The sequence below is a fragment of the Pistacia vera genome, unplaced genomic scaffold (genome assembly GCF_008641045.1).
Source record: "Pistacia vera cultivar Batoury unplaced genomic scaffold, PisVer_v2 Contig192, whole genome shotgun sequence".
NCBI classification, from domain to species: domain Eukaryota; kingdom Viridiplantae; phylum Streptophyta; class Magnoliopsida; order Sapindales; family Anacardiaceae; genus Pistacia; species Pistacia vera.
The window spans coordinates 966012-985146 of NW_022195993.1; the positions used below are offsets into that span (position 1 = coordinate 966012).

Here is a 19135-nt window from a genome sequence, read left to right on the forward strand (position 1 = left end):
CACGCACAAAACAACTTTCCGGACACACAAAGGACACTATGAATTTCTGGTAATGCCCTTTGGCCTTACTAATGCACCAGCCACCTTTCAAGCAGTAATGAATGACGTCTTCAAGCCTTATTTAAGAAAATTTTTGTTAGTGTTCTTCGACGATATACTGATTTATAGTAGGGAGATAGGCGAACATGCGAGGCATCTAAGCATTATTTTACAGGTACTGTTAGAAAATCAGTTGGTGGTAAATCAGAAGAAATGTCATTTCGGGCAACCCCAGTTAGAATATTTGGGGCATGTGGTCTCAACTAAGGGTGTGGCAGTTGATCCCTCAAAGATAGAAAACATTACTAAATGGCCGAAACCAAGAGACATAAGGGCACTCAGAGGATTTCTTAGGCTAACAGGATACTATCACCACTTTGTTCCTGATTATGAAAAGATAGCCCTTCTACTCACTGCCCCATTAAAGAAGGACTCATTTATGTGGAATACAGCAACTTAAGGAGCTTTTGAAGAGTTAAAAAGGCTCATGACAAGTGTCCCAGTTCTTCGCATGCCTAATTTCACTCAAGAATTTATCATAGAGACTGATGTTTCCGGCAGTGGGTTAAAGGCGGTGTTGATGCAAAAGGGGCGACCTATGGCCTTTCTCAGCAAAGGTTTGTCTCTAAATTCCAAACTGAAATCAGTCCATGAACGGGAATTAATGGCTATAGTTATGGCTATGCAAAAGTGGCGCCATTATCTTTTCGGGAGATGCTTTGTTATTTGGACAGATTAGTGCAGTCTTCATTTCTTAACTGATTAGAAACTGCTAAGTGAGAATCAGCAAAAATGGTTTATCAAGTTGTTTGGGTTAGATTTTATAATTCAGTATAAACCTGGACCACAGAACAAGGCAACATACACTCTTTCTAGGATGCCTGACGTTGTTGAACATCATTCTCTTTCTATGGGTTGTTTTTCGGGACTAGATAGTTTAGAAGATGCCATTCAGCAAGATGACAAGTTATGCGGGATCATGCAATAGCTCCTGATCGACCCAAATAGCCACTCTCATTTCAGATTGGTGGGATGCCATCTGCTGTACCATAACAGGTTAGTGTTACCTAAATCTGAACCTCATATCCAGAAAATCTTACAAGAGTTTCATGCCTCACCCATCGGGGGCCATTCTAGGTTCTTTCGGACATATGAGTGCATCACGAGTGTGGTGTTTTGGGAGGGAATGAAGAAAGACATCAAGGAGTTTGTGGCTACTTGCCCTATTGGCCAACAAAATAAATATGAAGCATTGAGCCTAGTGGATTTGCTTTAGCCATTGCCTATCCCTAACCAAGTGTGGGAAGATGTCTCTATGGACTTTATCATGGGCTTCCTAAAGCGAGTGGGCTCGATACAATTTTGGTAGTGGTTGATCGTCTTACAAAATATAGTCATTTTGTAACTCTCAAGCATCCATACACAACCAAAGTGGTAGTTGATTTGTTTATCAAAGATGTGGTCCGATTGCATGGGTTTCCCCGTACCATTATTTCAGATCGGGATAGGGTTTTCATAAGCAACTTTTGGGGCGAATTATTTAAACAGTTAGGGACCCAATTGCACATGAGTTTAGCCTACCACCCATAGACGGATGGTCAAACAGAGGTGGTAAACCACTGTTTGGAGACATACCTGCGATGTTTTATCAATAGCCAACCGCAACAACCATGGGCAGAGTTTTGGTTCAACACCACTTATCATAGCTCCATAGGGATGTGTCCATTTAAGGCTCTCAATGGCCGTGACCCTCCAACAGTGTTGCGCTATGCGAACCACACTTCTTCCGTTGAGGAAGTTGACCAGCAACTTCAGCAACGCAACCATATTATTAAGGAGTTAAAAGGAAAATCTCCTCAAGGCTCAAAACCACATAAGGACTTATGCTGATCGCCGCCGATGAGAAGTTACATTTGAGATAGAGGAATATGTGTATTTACCATACAAATTAAGATCTCTAGCTCGTCGATATAATGAGAAACTTAGCCCGCGGTTTTACGATCCATTTGTGATCACGGACAGAATTAGGGTAGTTGCATACAGGCTAGCACTACCTTCTTCAGCTCGTATTCATGATGTTTTCCATGTTTTACAATTGAAAAGGGCAACTTTTCGAATCCCCAATAGTCAACCTCTACCGGCAGCCCTCAATGAAAATTTCAATTTGCAACTTGAACCTGAAGTAGTCCTTAAGAAAAGAAAGCTTTTAAATGGACAGTGGGAGGTGCTGATTCAATGGAAAGGCCTACCTCCCTATGAAAACACTTGGGAGGATTTTGGCACTATCCACTATCAATTCCCTTCTTTCCACCTTGAGGACAAGGTGGTTCTCCTTGGGGAGGGTAATGATGAGCAACTAAAGGGGTTGGTCTACCGTAGGAAGGGTGGTGGTAAGAAGTAGGGGAACATTTGCTATGTAGGAGGTTAGGATTTGTTATGGGAGGACAGGTGGCCTGATAGGATTGGATGAAAGAGAAATTCTGTTAGGAGCAAAAAGGTGTCAGTAGGGAATAAAAAGGAGATGAAGAAAAGAAAAAGGATATTCAGAAAGAAGGTTAAGGTTTGGAAGGGAGGTGACTAACCCTCGAAGTTCAGTCTTATCGTTTATTATTTTCTTTATTGTAATTTGCATTATTTTCAATTGATATTGGTTCATTGGGTTGTTGATAGAACATGGCCTCTAGATGTATTATCTCTGGATGTATTGTTCTATTTTGACATCAATATAGAGAGAGTTATTTCTTTTCTGGTTGTGACCATTGATTGTGAACTATTGGATTGATTGTGAACTATTGGATAGATTGTTTGGTGTTGCTGGTTGATTTGCAGGTGAGGGTCTATCATAATATTTATGAAGAAGAAAATTTATTAAGACACAAACATAGCACTATTCTCTAGATTATCTACAAATGCTACATGTACCTCTTTCCACTTTTCAACTCCCAAGACCATTGAATATGCCTTATTAATGGCGGATAAGGGATCCTTAACCAAAATCTAATTTTGAACATGATCAAAACTATCATTTAATCCCATAAGGAATTGCATCAAATGATTAAAAGAACATCTCTCCCACCGATTTAGCTGCTCTACATCTACACCGTGGTATAGGCATTAAACATCTCAACTCATCCCATAACTTCTTGAGCTTTGTGTAATATGGTAGTACTGGCATATTTCTTTGATTAATTGAACTAATTTTCCACTGTATTTGATATAACAAAGGTCCATTACATTCTCCAAACCTTTTTTCCAATTCCTTCCACCAATCTTTGGCTGAGGTTGTATATAGGAAAGCTTCAACAATCTCTTGTGAAATCAAGTTCAAAATCCAAGAAGTAACCATGCAATCTACCCTACTCCATAGCTCAAATTCTGGAGAACTTTCATCAGGCATTTTACGTTTTCCATTTATAAATCCTAACTTCACTTTGGCTCCTAGTGCAATTTTTTCATCTAACGACTCCAAGATAAGTAGTTCTTACCTATTAGTGGAGTTGAAACAAGAATCATTCCTGGATGATCAAAACTCTGCAGATACAATGGATCCCACATCATATGTTGTCTCCGCTTCGTACTAAATCAAAAGCTCTTTCACTTCGAAGATTTGAGCTCCTTATATTAGGTTCCATGATGACCAAAAACAAGAAATTATCACAAAAATAGAAAAGCAATGGATTCGTAGAAGATTTATTGCTCTGATACCATGAACAAAGTAATGCAAGCTTTTACATAGTAAAAAGCAATTTTGGTAAAGTAGTATTCTTATTATTTTAAGTAAAGTAAATGCAATACTCATATCAAAAAAGTGTAGCTACTTAGTTACTTAGATTCTTGACAGCTAATCAAAACTAATCTAAGCAACTAACCACTTTACAACTGAGCAATTATCCAACATAACCAATTAAGCGATACAATAAAATAATAATGGCAATCGCTGGTGTAATCATCTAGGTTGCATTAAATACACAACAGAGAATACCGTTTCAGCATGACCAGCATTTAATGTTCATAGCTGGCACACCTGTCCACACTTCATTTAATTTAAGGATATCTCTGACAGTTCTCAACCAATGAGAAAGAAAGAAGCATTCTCACAATATCAGGTCACCTGCAAAAGCTCTCACCTTGAGCAAATTTGGCTACAAACGGAGAGCTCCCTCTTCATAATCCAGGATTTAGAATTCAGAGAAATTAGAGAAACACAAATTCTTATAAAGCAAAATACACTATTAGAAAGAGACCGGCTTGTCATTCTCATAGATTATAACTGCAGATCGCTAACAGCGACCTCTTGTAACCTTGTGTACACGATCTCAAAGTCTTTAATGGATAACCCTCATAATGGATGTAGGATTTGCTTTAAGCATCCGAACCACTATAAATCTTTGTGTTCTCTTTCAATTTAAGTTATTGTTATCATGGTTATTGTCAACTTTCCTTTTGTTTAACTCACGTGTGACTCTGAAGCATTTTACATGTGCAAAATTGTCAGTGTCAAAATAAAACATCAACACATATCGGCTTACATAACGTTCCCATTTGTAATTTGGTAATTACATGCATATTGAAGTTTCAACATTCTTTCAGCTTACACACAAACTACAATTCTGGAAACGAATTTCCAAGAACAATGCACAATAGAAAAGGATTTACATCGTGCCCTTATGCCTGTTTTGGATGGTAGTTTCAATAAGTTTTATGAATAGATAGATATGTTTGACCTTGTTTAGCACAAATCGTCTCACTTTGCTCGGACAAGTTCAAGTGGTAGAGTCTCCATGACCAGCTGATTTTTGTGAAGTTTCAGTAGCTGTAAGTAGTTTCTATCTATTGTAAATACTTTAAACTTTAAAGAATGCTTACCCATAGACCATGGTCTTGGAGTTGTAGAGTCAGACTTCGTATGTAATTTGGCGAGCTCAGACTGAAAGGTCATAACTAAACATCTCCATCTGCTATCTAGTGTAGAATGCTAAATATGATGTTTATAGCTATGGAGAGGTGATTCTCGAAATGGTGAAAGGAATTTGTGTTTCGAATATGATAGTAGAGGAATCTCAAGACCAAGAAAATACTAGGCAATAGTGTCTTTCTTAACACCCTGTGCTTTCAATATGTGTTAAAAGTCAAAGTTTTGTGTTTTCCAAGAAACATACTACTATACTTTTCCACAAAAATGCATACTTTTCAGAACCCCTCTAGCATATAGAAACTAGTGTTTGATCAAAGATTTTCATATCTCAAAAAATGGAAGAGGTGAAAGTTATTGGAGCTTCGCCGAGCCTATTCTGTGTTAGAATTGAATGGGCTTTAATGTTCAAGGGTATAACATATGATTATGTAGAAGAAGACTTGAAAAGGAAGAGTAACCTGCTTCTCCAATATAATCCCGTTCACAAGAAGGTGCCGGTGCTTCTGCACAGTGGAAAACCAATCTTTGAATCTGTTATGCCCAAGGAAACAAAGGGCTGACGTGGGAAAGTCACGTGAAGGGCGACCTGCTCCCGTCAGAGCAGCATGCACACGTCAGACCTGCCAAGTGATGTGGAGCCCACACGCGTCCATTCTCCTGCAACAAGTCATGCGCTGTCAGCTTGGAAAAAGGGAAATGGGACATAAAGCCAGATTATCTACTGACAATCACACCAAACCACGGATTTAGTGATGGTTATACGCTTCGATTCAGTATAAAATAGGGAAGACCCCTTCATTAAGGGGATTCGACCATTTTTACAGAAAGCAACAGGAATCACTCTCTCTCTCTCTCTCTCTCTCTCTCTCTCTTGTAAATTTTCCTTTGACTTTTTCGTCTGATGTAAGTCAGCTCGCGACCGCGACCTGACACTCACGAATATCAATACAAATCAGTGGACGTAGGATTTGCTACCTTAGCATCCGAACCACTTAAAAAACTCCTTTTGCATTTATTCCATTTTGATATATCCCCATTTGATGTATATTGAACAACCAATCAAAGTCACACACGTAAAAATTCGTTGGTGCAAGAATCGAGCATCAACAGTTTGGCGCTAGAAGGAGGGCCTGATTTAGTGCCTACCCTTCATCAGGAGAATCTTGGACCTACTGGTCTTACAGCTACAATGGCCCGCCAATCTGAACCTGAGCAAGGGAACCAGCATGCAGAAGGAGTCCCCCTGGCCCAGAGGGACACCCCTTCCAACATACCTCTGATTTCGCAAAATGCTGCTGGGAATACCCCAACAGCCCCGCAACTGGACCCTGCCATCAGGAGTTACCTGGAGAGGTTTGATAATACTCTCCAGACAGTCAACCAGAGGTTGGACCGTCTGGACCAAGGCATGTCGTCTACGACAGCCAGAGCCGTACAACCGCCAAAAACGCCTGCAGGTCGCACGAAAGCGCGGCAAAGGGCGATAGCCCGTGCCGCGAGCACTGCAGCGCGTAAGCGCAAGGGTAAACAAGTGGCAAAAAATAAGCCTACGGGCTCCCAAGGGCCGGCGAATACCAAGGGTGCCCCTAGCAGGGTATCAGCAAAGCTGAGACTTGGCGAGAGAGTGGACCCCGAGCTGTCCCATGCCATGATGCAAGCAAACCCAAGCAAAAATGCTGGACATGGTGGTCCCGATCACCACCAGCAGAGTAATCCCGATCGTTATGCGGGAGGTTATCACACCTCGCGTGCGGTTCGTACCACCGCGAGGGTCGTGAAAGTGCCCCTCACAACCCGTCGTATTCACATGCCCATAGTCAGCATGTGTCAAGTGCGACCGGAAAAGCCGGCCGAGGCGAGGAGGAATCCGATCTCCGGACTGTCCTGAACCGCAACCGAGAAGGGAGGGCTCGAACGGGTGAAAACAACCCCCAATTGGCTCCATTACCGCAAATTGAGGAGCTGCAGCGAGCTCTGGACAGGTTAAGGGAGCAACGAAACGAACAGGCGCAGGTCGCCTCTACATCCCCGTTTTCTCCGGAAGTGCTAGCTGCCCCACTTCCACCTGGGTTCAGAATGCCGGATATGCGGCCGTTTGATGGAAATTATGATCCGCAGGATCATTTATATGAGTTCAACGACCTGATGGAGCTCCACCAGGTTTCGGACCTTGCGAAATGCCGATGTTTGGCTGTGACGCTGACTTCTCACGCCAAGCGGTGGTTAAGGTCGCTCCCAGCGGGATCAATCAGTTCGTGGCCTCAGATGAGCACGACGTTCTTGCGGCATTTCCAAGCCAACCGGAAATTTTCAATGCCTTTGAGCTACCTCAGCAACATAAGGCAAGAAAGAGACGAATCCCTGCAGTCTTACGTTGATCGCTTCCACAGGGAACTCAACAAGGTGGCTCATGCCCCAGAGGAGTCCATCCGAACTCTCATAATAGCCGGAGTTCGCTCGCAAACCGACCTGTGGAAGGAGCTGCAGGCAGAGGACGATATTTCCCTCACCAGATTCTACAACCTGGCGGAAAAGTATCTCCGAATAGAGAATTCGCTGGCGGCACTTCGCCGTCGCGATCACGGCACCTCCAGCAGTATGTCTGGTCGGGGAGATAACAGACGAGCTGATCGCAAAGGAGACAATGACGATCAGCGAAAAGGGAAGAAACCCCGCTAAGAGCAGAAAAAGTCCTATGCTCCTGTTCCCCGTCACGACCGCGACAGGGCCCAATACACTCCGCTGAATGTGTCCATATCTGCGATCCTCGACAAATCCGAGGAAGCCAGCCTGCTCGGTGAACCAGAACCCATGAAAACTCCTGCAACGGCCAGGAACAGCAAAAAATACTGTCGGTATCATCGGGATAACGGGCATCACACTGATGAGTGCCGAGCCCTAAAGCAGGCTATTGAAGAGCTTATCAAGAAGGGACACTTCAAGGAGTACATTGACGACTCCCCAAAAGAGAACCAAGGGGAACGAAAGAACAAGCGTCGTGATCGCAGCGGGTACAGCAGTGTGAACCTGATTTTCGGAGGTCCGCACCTCGCTGGAAACACGCGGGGGGAGCATGACAGGTATGCTCGGGAAGCACATCATGACCCGATCAGTGTCATGAGCACATCGCAGCGACCTCAGAAAGCCAGGAAGGAAGAACCAATCACCTTCTGCGAGAAGGAGGCAGCTCGCTTGCACCATCCGCACGAGGACGCTCTGGTAATCACCCCCCTGATTGGATGTCATAATGTCTGCAGGATGCTTGTGGACAACGGGAGCGCTGTGAACATTCTGTTCAAGTCAGCTTTCGATAGAATGAACCTGGTCGAGGCCGACCTGAAGCCAGCCTCGATGCCTCTATACGGTTTTACAGGGGATCACCTAATCCCCAGCGGAACAATCCAGCTCCCAGTCACGCTCGGCGACTACGACGAGGTGACTAGAGTTACAGAGTTCCTGGTCGTAGACTGCCCATCGGCCTTCAATGGAATCCTAGGGCGACCTCTACTGAGAACCTTTAAGGCAGTTACTTCCATCTATCATCTCAAGATGAAGTTCCCCACCCCGTCGGGGATCGGGGAGGTAAGCGGGTCGCAAAGTGCATCACGCGAATGCTATATAAAAGCGGTCCAAATGGCCGACAAGGGGAAGGGCATTTCGCGGTGTGCACCCCGTCAGGCAATGACGATCAGCCGGATCGAGCCACAGCCCGGTCCAGCAGAGGATAATATAGATCCGAGAATTCAGGAAATCCCCCCGAGCGGCCCGGTTGAGGATCTGTCTGAAGTATCAGTTGATCCGAAAGAGCCGAGCCGAATGCTAAAGATCGGGAGCTGTCTCAATCCCCAGCTCGCTTCCGAGCTAGTGAACTTCTTAAAGGAGAACATTGATGTGTTCGCCTGGTCGCATGCTGACATGGTCGGGATCAGCCCGAACGTTATTTGCCATTCCCTGAACGTCAGCAGTGAAGCTAAGCCAGTACGCCAAAAGAGAAGGGCGATGGATCCAGAGCGGTACGCCGCATTAAAATCAAAAGTGGAAAACCTTCTCCGAAATGGATCTGTTCGCGAGGCTCTCTACCCGACCTGGGTCGCCAACCCGGTCCTGGTAAAGAAGCCAAATGGCAAGTGGCGAACCTGCATAGACTTCAGCGACCTGAACAAAGCCTGCCCAAAAGACAGTTTCCCCCTGCCAAGAATTGACCAGCTCGTTGACGCCACCTCAGGGAACGAACTGTTAAGCTTCATGGACGCATACTCAGGGTACAATCAAATCCCGATGTATAAGCCAGATGAGGAGCATACGACCTTCATTACAGATCGGGGGCTATACTGCTACAAAGTAATGCCCTTCGGCCTAAAAAATGCGGGTGCGACCTATCAGAGGTTGGTCAACCGAATGTTCTCCGACCAGATCGGGAGGACAATGGAGGTCTATGTAGACGATATGCTGGTTAAGTCCCAGGTCGCCTCAGAACACATCAAGCATCTCGTTGAGATGTTTGACATACTCCGACTCTACAGAATGAAGCTGAACCCTCTCAAATGCTCATTCGGGGTGTCGTCGGGAAAATTCCTGGGGTATATGGTCAACCAGCGGGGCATAGAAGTAAACCCTGAAAAGATTTAGGCCCTGCTTGATATGAAGAGCCCGACCAGCAAAAAGCAGGTCATGAGTCTGAACGGACGAATAGCGGCACTCAGTCGCTTCATATCAAGGCTAACAGACCGCTGTTTACCATTCTTTAATGTTCTGAAGGCCAATAAGAAATTCGAGTGGACTTCCGAATGCGAGCAGGCATTCCAGAGTATAAAAGAGCATCTGGGAAAGCCACCGCTTCTCTCTAAACCTCTTCCACAGGAAACCCTGCTCATCTACCTGTCCGTGTCTCAGTTCGCGGTCAGTGCAGCTTTAATACGGGAAGAGGAAAAAGCTCAGTGGCCAGTGTATTACGCAAGTAAACGTCTATCGGATGCTGAGATGCGGTATCCGGAAATGGAGCGACTAGCTTTTGCCCTACTGGTCGCGTCCAGAAAGTTACGACCTTACTTCCATGCCCACACGATCAATGTAATGACAAGTTACCCCCTCAGGCAGGTCCTCCAGAAGCCAGAGGCCTCAGGAAAGCTGCTCAAATGGGCCATGGAGCTGAGCCAGTTCGACCTAAAGTATATGCCCAGGTCGACCATCAAAGGGCAGGCTGTTGCAGACTTCATCTCGGAGTTCTCCTATCTCCCAAGCGAGCAGCAGTCTAGCGAAGTCGGGCAAGAAGCCATTCAGGACCTATCGACCTGGAACCTCTACGTCGACGGGTCATCAAACAGGAAAAGAGCCGGTGCGGGTCTCCTCCTGGTAAGCCCCGAGGGGGCTAGAGTTCATGGAATTCTCCGATTCGGGTTTAAGGCGACCAACAATGAGTCCGAATACGAAGCCCTGCTCGCCGGGTTGCGACTCGCCAAAGAAATGGGTGCAACCGCGATCAGTATCTACAGCGACTCCATGCTGGTCGTAAACCAAATTCTCGGAGAGTACCAAGCCAAAGAAGGAAACATGGTCCGCTACTTGGAAAAAGCTAAGGCCTCTTTAGGGTCGTTCAGACACTTTAAAATCGCTCAAATCCCCAGGGAGAGCAACTCTATAGCGGACGCCTTGGCGAAGATAGCTTCATCATTAGACTCTGAGGCCCCCGATAGCATTCCTGTTCGTTTTGTCGACGCTCCGTCTATCAGCTCGACCGAACAGGCCGTGAACGAGGTTCAGTCAGATTCCTGGATGACTCCCATTATACAGTACCTCAAGGACGGGACCTTGCCTAACGACAAGGTCAAGGCGAGGGTCCTACGAGTGAGGTCTGCTCGCTTCACACTCATCGGGGACCAACTATACAGGAGAGGATTCAGTGCCCCTCTCCTCCGATGTGTAACCCTTGAAGAAGCAGACTACATCATGCGGGAAATTCATGAAGGGATCTGTGGCAACCACACGGCAGCTCGATCTCTCGCGAGCAAGATTGTTCGTCAGGGATATTACTGGCCCAAAATCCAAGAAGATGCGCACAACTTTGTTAAGAAGTGCGACAAATGCCAGCGGTTCGCGAACATCCCGCGAGCACCCTCTCACGAGCTGGTTACTATGTCAAGCCCCTGGCCGTTTTCCATGTGGGGGATCGACCTTATCGGCCCCATGCCAGTTGGAAAGGGAGGGGTCAAGTACGCCGTGGTCGCGGTGGATTACTTTACAAAATGGGTCGAAGCCGAGCCACTGGCCGCGATTACGACCAGGAAGTTAAAAGACTTCGTTTTCAAGAACATAGTGTGCCGCTACGGAATTCCTCACACCCTTATCTCAGATAATGGAAAGCAATTCGATAATGAGGAGTTCAAGCAGTTCTGCGACGAGCTGGGCATCCACAAAAAATTTGCCTCAGTCGCCAGGCCGCAAGCGAATGGCCAAGTTGAAGCAGTCAACAAGACCATCAAGCACACTCTGAAGGCCAAGCTTGGGGCGGCCAAGGGAAATTGGGCTGACGACCTCCCCGAAGTTTTATGGGCGTACAGGACAACTCCAAGGACCTCCACCTCGGAAACCCCGTTTTCATTAGCATATGGCTGTGAAGCCATGATCCCTGTCGAGGTCGGGACCGGTTCTCTTCGGAGGGACCTGTACAACGAGGACGACAACGAAGCACTTCTGAGAGCAAGTTTGGATCTAATTGAAGAACGCCGCAGCAAGGTTTCGCTAAGGATAGCAGCCTACCAGCAGCGAGCAAAAAGGTTCTTCGACTCGAAGGTCAGGCGAAGAGACTTCCAGGTCGGAGACCTGGTGCTAAAGGAAGTTCTCCTCGGGGCCAGAGAGCCAAGTGCGGGGGTGCTAGGGCCTAGCTGGGAAGGTCCATACCGGATTGACAAAGTGATCAGACCGGGGAGCTACCATCTCAAGAGATTGAATGGCTCCAAGGTACCCCGAGCTTGGAACGCCGAGCACCTTCGACCATACTATCAGTAATCCCAATCTCAGCTCAGTTTTTGATAATTTCTTTTTCAAGCATTACTGTGTTTGCTTAAGACAGTTCAGATGTGTTCTGTTTGCATTTTATATGTAATCGCTCATGTAAATCACAATTGTAAATAATGCAAATTTATAAAAAGTAAATTTCCATTGCAAAGAAAGTCATATACAAAAGTTTTAAGACTCGGGGACAAAGGGAGCGACTCTCTAAACACTAAGGCTGGTCGGGAAGATCCTTCGAGCCGGAGCCACCAGCCTGGTCGGGTCCCTGGTCGGGTTCCTGGGTGGCCGCGGCAGCCTGGTCCTCCTCGGCCATCATCCTCAAGGTCGTCTGCCAAAGCTCCGGGAGGTCGGAGAAGTCCAAATCAGGATTCTTTGCACGAAGGACGTAGATAGACCCGATCGCCCAGTCCGCGGCCTTCTCCTCCATCCCCTCGGACTGATTCTGCATTTCCGCAGTCAATGCAGTGACCCTCTCCCGACTCTCCTGAAGCTCGGCCTCAAGGACTAACCTTTCCTGTTCGAAGGCCCCATTAGCTTCTTCAGCTCGCTGGGCCCGTTCGAAAGTCGCCCGCAGTTCTTGGTCCTTTTCGCTGACCTCCTTGGTGAGACGGGCGGTTGTCCTTTGAAGCTCTTTAATCTCCTCCGCACGTCGGTCGAGCTCAGCCTTCTGGAAATCCACTGATCGCAATGCGGCATCCTTCTGGTGCAGATACCTGTCCGCCGCTTCAAACGCTTGTGCTCTTTCAGCTTCGGCGGACGCCAAGTCTTGCTTTAGCTTCGCGACCTCTTCTTCCAGGTCGCTTGTTCCCTTTGCGTCCCCCAAACGCGTCTTCTCCATGGACATCCTCATCGCAAGCAATCCCTGCGAGCAGGGTCTGGTTAGAGACAAATCGGATTGAAATTTCAAAGTATGCTATTTTACCTTACTCAGATGCTGAAACGACGTAGCCAACAGGTCGTCGCCCGTATCTGCAAATTCATTGTATGACTCCGATAGCTCGCAATCAAGCAGGCCATAAACGATCGGCTACAGATACTCGGGCAGGCTCCCCAACGAATCTAGAACAGGTGCGTCCGTTGCACCTGCCTCGCCCACGGGCTCCTTACCCGACCTCCGGGACCCCTGACGCGACCTAAGAGGCTTTTCCTCTGATTCGGTCTCCGACTCATCAGGCTGGATTTGCTTTCTCTTCTTTGATTTCTGGGCCGGAGCCTTCCGCTTGGGGCGAGCAGTCGGTGCCTGAGCGGCCTGTCCCGACCTGGATGCCCCTTGCGCAGCAGGGCGGGGCTGGGAAGCTGGAACTGTTCGTACCGGCTGTGCCGGGACAGCACGAGCAGCATCAGCCTCTCTCTCGATCCTCGATCGAGGAAAGACAAACGGTGCTCGACGGGACTGCCCGGACTCCTTTGGGGGCATCGTTCCTGCATTCGAGGTCGTTAGTAAACGAAGTCATTCAACGACCAGAAAGAAACCAGTAACTTACCTTCTAGCGGTTCTAAGGAGGCCTGGTCGCTGAAAAAACCGTACTTCCGTAGGTTTGCGGTTGTCACAAGCTTCCTCGCGTCGCGACTATCCTCGTCCAGTACTCCGAAGGATACTAGCCTATCCGGGTCAGCGAGCAGCGACTGATGGGTCGTTCTGCTAACTGCAAGACAAATCAGGTCGTTATCATGGAGCAGGCGAGCAGATAATAAACTCAATAAGGAAACCTACTTGGATCTTGAAAACGGCAATGGCCGTTGTACAAGAAAAAGAAGAACTTTGACTCGTAGGCTCCCGCATTGCTGGGGTAGCTATGTATCCCCGCGGCAATGGTAGGTCGCTGAGATAGGTAGTACGAGTCTTTGTCCCTACTCTTCTTGAGGTAGTAGGCGACTCCGAGCTCTACCGCCGTTGGCTCTCCCAAGCCGCTCTCGCAGCACGCGATGTACATCGCAACAGCGATGACATACGCGTTTGGCGTTAGTTGCATCGGTGCGATCCCGAAATGATCCAGGACCGACCTGATGAAAGGATGGAAGGGAATCCTCCCTCCACCCTTGAAGATCTCCTCTGAGATCGCGGCGAGGCCAGTGTCTGCGCGCCGCGACGACCTGGTATGGTCGAGGAACACCTCTGCGCGAATGTCGTACTGCGTCTTTATTCTATCAAACTCCTCGGAAGTAAGAACCGAGTAAACATCGAGGGCTGCGTCCTCGGGGACTTCCCGCGAGGACGAGCTGGCTCCTTCCTCGGGTCTGGATGTTGACGGTTCCATTCCAGTCTGCAACATCGACAGACACGGTCATTAGAGCCTTTGTGTTCGTCCCGAGTAACAACAGGACGCCTAAAAATCTACCAACGACTCGAGCCGCCATCCACGGCTCGAAACCAAGGGCGGCGTCGTGTCTCCGGTGAAACGCCGAGAGACACAACGCCACTGTTCAACCAAAAAAAAAAAAAAAAGAAAGAAAAAGATAATAATATGTATGTATAAGGAAAAAGGAAAAACCTTACACTCTGAGACACGAAGCTGGTGCCAAAACTCGTTTCGGTTGTCTGAAAAACGTCGATCGGAAGAAAATCGTCCCTGGTGAGCAGAAATTTTCTACGTGAAGCAAAAGAAATTTCGGTAGCCTCATCTGAAAAGTGCGAGTTTTTATATGGGGCTGCGAATCGACGGTTACCACCCCTTGGAACTGAAACGACAGCCCACTCTCCCTCTCTCCGCATTAAATGCGCCCCACGTCGCATTAAATGACGTGGTAATGGTCGTCGCAGCGGTTACGCTGCGCCACTAACGCTGTCAAACGACGCCAGCTCAGCACGCAAAGCATTTAATGTGCCTGACAAAAGCTCTCACGCACGCAGATCGTCTGATAGCATAAAACCAAGTTCATTGAATCCGTAGAGGAGCGTCCATCAGGTCCAGGTCGCTAAAGCGAATATTGTCAGGTCGCTCTGGCAGAGTATCGCAAAATCGTGCTCGCTGGGTTCTGAACCGAGCTCATCCCGTTCAGGTCGGGGCGAGTAAAAACTCCGACATGACTTAGTTTCCAAGGTCCGACCTTCGAACCTTAAAAACTAGGGGGCTTCTGTTATGCCCAAGGAAACAAAGGGCTGACATGGGAAAGTCACGTGAAGGGCGACCTGCTCCCGTCAGAGCAGCATGCACACGTCAGACCTGCCAAGTGATGTGGAGCCCACACGCGTCCATTCTCCTGCAACAAGTCGTGCGCTGTCAGCTTGGAAAAAGGGAAATGGGACATAAAGCCAGATTATCTACTGACAATCACACCAAACCACGGATTTAGTGATGGTTATACGCTTCGATTCAGTATAAAATAGGGAAGACCCCTTCATTAAGGGGATTCGGCCATTTTTACAGAAAGCAACAGGAATCACTCTCTCTCTCTCTCTCTCTCTCTTGTAAATTTTCCTTTGACTTTTTCGTCTGATGTAAGTCAGCTCGCGACCGCGACCTGACACTCACGAATATCAATACAAATCAGTGGACGTAGGATTTGCTACCTTAGCATCCGAACCACTTAAAAAACTCCTTTTGCATTTATTCCATTTTGATATATCCCCATTTGATGTATATTGAACAACCAATCAAAGTCACACACGTAAAAATTCGTTGGTGCAAGAATCGAGCATCAACAGAATCTTTAGTCATCCTTGAGTACGTAGAGGAGACATGGAAAGACAACCCTTTATTGCATGCAGATCCTGTCTACCGGGCCATGGTGCGTTTCTGGGCAAAATATATTGATGACAAGGTAATTCAAGAGTTACATATTCATTTGCGTAAAAAACTTCACGTGTTATCTATAAAAAATATTTATGAATAGAAGAGAGCTCTGTAGTTAAAGGAGTCATACTTGACTCTTTATTTGTATGGTTTGTTGTGCAGTGTGTGTTTGATGCTTTCGCTGCTTACCGTGCCCAAGGACACAAAAAAGAGAGCTGTTGAGTCTGCGGCACAACAAAAACTAGGAGTTCTCAACGAGCAGATTAGAAACAAGAAACTTTTTGGCGAAAACATGAGGTTCCTAGGCTTGGTTTTGGGTTCTATACCTCACTGGCTACAGTTTATAGAAGAACTTGGAGGCATAAAGCTACTTGATCCTCGTAAGTTTCCATCACTGTATGAATGGACTAAGAAATTTGCAGAAACCCCATTGCAGCTCAAAGAAAGAATGCCAAAGAAAGATGACTTGATCAACTACTTCCGAGCTAGCCAAATCAGCGCTTAAAGATTACAATCATGTTGAATTTCAGAACTACATAGAGGCAAAAACCTTATAATAAAGTTGTTATTGAATGCTTAGATAAGTATTTCCTTTAAAAATAACGTCGAAAGCAGTGAAATGTTGTCTGTTTTAATATTTACACTATAAAAGAAGTACTACAAGTGCATTTGTTGCTTTAATGTTCCATGCTCCCCTGATTAACAACCTAAGATTAAACACATTACAAAAAAAGAAATTTATCTAGAAAGTAAGCGGGAATATGATTAAACCTATCCTGTAACGTCACACTTTCGGGGGAACAAATGCCCTGAAAGATGAATCAAAATCCTTACCGAACTTTGGCTAAGTAGATTGGAGGGAACGATCTTATGTATGACATCTGCGGTAAGGAAGAAGCATGATTCATGAATCGCAATAACCTTCAAATAATTCAATCACAGAACAATGTCCTAAGAAGCTACTAACATCTTTCGTCCAATTGCTTCAAGTTGTCTTTGACAGTAGTTCTAAAATTTTTGCAAATGAATATGAAGAATCTAGTTAATATCACTATTTCTGCTCCATATAAACAGTTAATGTAATGCCTCCCATAAACTCACACCAGTTCACCACCACTTTGCCGATACTCAGCAGCATTTACTTTCCCAGTAAGGGAGATAACATTTGAGAGAGAGAACAGTTCCAACTGTCAAGTTAACTTGATATTTACAAGCATATCTAGCTATACATGTAAATATATGAATATATAACATCCGTGCTAGAATTACATTGTTGAATTCTGACTATAAATTCAAAAAGAATAAGAGGTAGTGACACGGCGATACCGACACCAAAATGCAGTCCCCCCACTTCTGCCTCTAGCAACTGCTATTTCATCATCAATGTAAAACCAAATAAAGAAAGGATCCTTGTTGCTTGGCTCTCTGTTATTTTTTTTGGCCCAGACTGATCTCTAGAGGTTTCAAATTCCCAATTTTGATGCGAATAGATTCAAAAATGAAGTCCAATATTCTCTTCTTCCAAGAAAATCTGCCTTCAAATGTTAAGCATCCAAGTGGGGCAAGATACACCCCATTCTCAATCCTCTTTCCCTGATAGTAGTTGAAAGTAAGACTGATTACTTTCTTGCTTGATTGATGATTTTAGCAATTTCGCAAGAAAATCCAAAGGCATAGGAAAATTACAAACCGTAAAACAAGCATAATTACCCGAATGTAAATCCGCATGAGCATCCACAAATAAATGACTGGAGGAAATATCCACAATATCACACACTGACACATAATCATTTATATACTTCTCTATTATGACCATGATCAAACCTTGTACATGTTTTAACAATGCAGCCTCACTTCGATATCCTAAAGAAACAAGCAGTACATACTTTTGTGCAAAGATCAGTTCATATTTCTCCATCACCAAAGATTCAATGTTGAAATGTGATTCAGTTAAAGAGGACAAGAGATGCTTACAGCAGCGTCAAACCTCTGAACGGCTGCAAGAGGAAAGTAGCGACCACCCTTTAATTGCTTCTACAATATATTAATGATAACAATAAGAATTTAACTCAGTGAGAAAACTTAAAGTCACATATATAATCACATAAGAGAAAGCAATGCAATTAAGTATACGAACTTCGGCAGTGAATATCAACATCCAAGTTCTGCCAGGAGACTCTCTGTACCACCAAGTGTCTCCAAAACCCCAGAAGGATCAAGGTTCGCCTTCTCGATGATAGATAGGGCCGACAGAACCTCTTCTGCCGAAACCTTTCTAGTTTTTGCAGCTTTTTTAAGCGCTTTCACACTCTCCTCTACTTTCTAAACCATAAAATAAACTCAAATAATTCACACTCTCTTATACCCCCGACAGAAAAATAGCAAACAAATAAAGACCACATAAGTTGAATTAACTGGTAAGAATATGAGATAATCAATAATATTTAATCAATCAAATAAGCATAGCTGTTTTCCTTTTCCTTTTGTATTATGAGCAACAAAATCTAAGGTACCAAATATCTTATATATAAGCTCAAGCAGCAATAAAGATTGGATTTTTAATATAATCAAATATAAAAGAAGATGAATTTACTGAGTCGGATTGCTGTTGTTCTTGAATAAGAAGTGGGGAAAGAGCAACTTGGTCTTTCTTATCCAGTGTAGCAGTGGTCTTCAGACTTGATAAATCGAGATGACAATTGTTTGGAGGGTTGAAAGAAGGAAAAGATGTTATGTTGGTTTTGAGAGGCAGCTTAGAGTCAGAGGCGTTGAAAGAAGAAACAAAAAAGGGTGAGGGTGAGGCACATGCATGTGAGCCCATGGGTTGTGTGTTTGAGAAAGAGAAGTAGCTATTTCTTCTTGCTTATATCTTCTAAATTAATTCACTTTTTGTTTGTGGATTAGATTCTCCTGTTGACATTTATTTGTTAGTAACAGTTACTTATATTAATTGTCACTATCTGTTAGTTTAGCTAGTGTATTTGTTAATTAGTTTGTAAAAAAAGTTTAGCTATTTAAAGCACACAGTGTACTCAGAAGTCAAGTCAGAAATAAAAAATACATTTTCCTTTCTTCTCTCTTCTTTCTTCCACACAATATCTCTATTGTTTCTATTCCTAAAATGGTATCAGAGCACTTTTTCGATCTAACTCATTCAACGACAAATTTCAACAATTTTTTTCGATTCAACCAAGATTCTTCTCTGTTACATTAAACTGATTCAGATTTTTTGTTTCTCTCTCTAATTTCTTTTTGCAATACTTGATTTCTTTTGCCCTAGTTCTTGATTGACAATGAGTGGATCTATTGAGAGAACAACAATGGCGGCAGATTACAACAATCTGTTGTATCTGCATCCTTTAGTCACTCCTAGAAATCAAATTGTTGGCCAAACTTTGATTGGAATTGAAAATTATGGATTATGGATTTGTGTGAT

The 19135-nt window shown here is 45.0% G+C and overlaps 2 pseudogenes; one reads left to right on the top strand and one right to left on the bottom strand.

The window, feature by feature from the left end:
• The first annotated feature begins 5289 nt into the window (after positions 1–5289).
• LOC116127538 lies at positions 5290–16204 on the top strand (annotated as a pseudogene).
• A 787-nt stretch (positions 16205–16991) lies between these two features.
• LOC116127539 lies at positions 16992–18520 on the bottom strand (annotated as a pseudogene).
• Positions 18521–19135: the final 615 nt, after the last annotated feature.